Source organism: Galeopterus variegatus, unplaced genomic scaffold (genome assembly GCF_000696425.1).
Source record: "Galeopterus variegatus unplaced genomic scaffold, G_variegatus-3.0.2 Scaffold2086, whole genome shotgun sequence".
Classification (NCBI taxonomy): domain Eukaryota; kingdom Metazoa; phylum Chordata; class Mammalia; order Dermoptera; family Cynocephalidae; genus Galeopterus; species Galeopterus variegatus.
In genome coordinates, this window is record NW_007728197.1 from 263,382 (window position 1) to 265,085 (window position 1,704).

Consider the following 1,704-nt stretch of genomic DNA (forward strand, 5'->3'; position numbering starts at 1 on the left):
TACCTTCCCGAATGAAGCATGGCTGTCATTTCTGGCACGTTTGGGAGACTCCTCACCACACTGTGCTGTAGAACTGCCACAATGTCCCTCTACTCTGCACAGAGACTGCTTTTTAAGTCATCCTCTTAATTTAGTTAAAACAAGCCTGATTTGGAGCAAGACATTTGGCAATGAAAGGAGAGTGCAGAAAAACATTTTTATTCCAAGTCTTCTAATGAATGAACCTGCAATTTTACATATAGATGAAATGCCAAGAAGAGAAAATCCATTCTGAAATATTTGAATGAAACCATTAAGTCAAAAAACTGCCTAATTACATTCCAAGTGCTAAAAGCATAAAGCAGGCCAAAAACTCATGAGTTCGAATTTCAAACCTTTAGATATGAAGGCATCAGAGAAAGAAACATTCTTTTACCTATGAAATGTTTCTTTCCTAAAATTAAAAAAAAAAAACACAAATAGTGTTTTGCTTACCATGATGATAATCAGAGGAATTGATTTGTACAAGAACCTAGATGTGGCTAGATGTGTGATCTTAGTTAAGTTACTTAACTTCCTGTGCCTAATATCCATGGAAAATAATATTAGTTACTGAGTTATGAGGATTAAATAAGTTAATAAATACTAAATAATTTTAAAAGGGCTTGACATGTGGTAAGCATTCAAAAAATGTTAGCTTTAATTGTTGAGGTTGTTTTAATGCAGTGTGACATTCTTATTTTAACACTTTGGGGAAAAAACAGAGGACAGAGTAGTCACGTGGCACTGTGAGACAGTGAAATATTCTTTAAACCAAAATAGTTCTCTTGAGTTTGCTAAAATGGCTACACTTTTCATATCAGGGTCATTGATCCAGGTTTTGAAAAGACAATTTGGAAAAATACCTTATGGGAAGGGTGGTTGTCACAACAAATGGTTGGGGGATGGCATTTAGTGAGCAGTGAGTGGAGTTTTGANGGTGGTTGTCACAACAAATGGTTGGGGGATGGCATTTAGTGAGCAGTGAGTGGAGTTTTGATATTGGTTGCTAGCTCAATGGTAGATTTGTAGCTGTCCCTGTGAGTCCAGACTCACAGCAAGCATTGGCCTACTTCATTAACATATTGAAATATGTTATTTTATTGAAAATTGCTTCTTTAACATATCTTTATTTTTTGAAATAATTTGGACATTGTACAGCAACTAGGTAAGTTATATTTTCTACAATTTTCATTTCAGGCTGATAAAGGATATATGACAAAATAGTTGGAATATAAAGCAGACATTAAACCTCAAAGCACTGAGAACCACCGATTTGGGTAAAGCTGTTTTCCAGAGAAAGGCAGTTCAAATGCAATGACCTAAGCAATGGTAACGGACAAGTTACTATTAATTCGTTTGGCGGGCTGGAATGGAATAGAGGGCATTACAGGTACATTTGGTGAGAAGGATGCAGACTCAGACTCAGAGCAACCCACCCTTGGGGGGCTTCTTAGAGACTAGGGGATGGAAGGTAGAGTGGTTGGGTTGGGGAAAAGAGCCCTAGAGAGCATCTCACTCCCTACATTTCTCCCCACACTTCACAGCCTTGCCTGGGGGCATCACTTAAAGTGCTGATGTTCAACCTCTCCTTAGATCAGGCTAAAACACCTTGCTCTGGTCCTGATATATACACAATGGAATATTACTCAGCTATAAAAACGAATGAAATACTGCCATTTGCAA

General features: G+C 37.6%; 1 protein-coding gene across 1 annotated transcript in view; it reads right to left on the minus strand.

Moving 5' to 3' along the window:
* Nucleotides 1-1,704, minus strand: part of GAD2 (glutamate decarboxylase 2 (pancreatic islets and brain, 65kDa)) — an 82,042-nt gene that overhangs the window by 31,909 nt on the left and 48,429 nt on the right. The gene's annotated exons all lie outside the window — the stretch shown is intronic.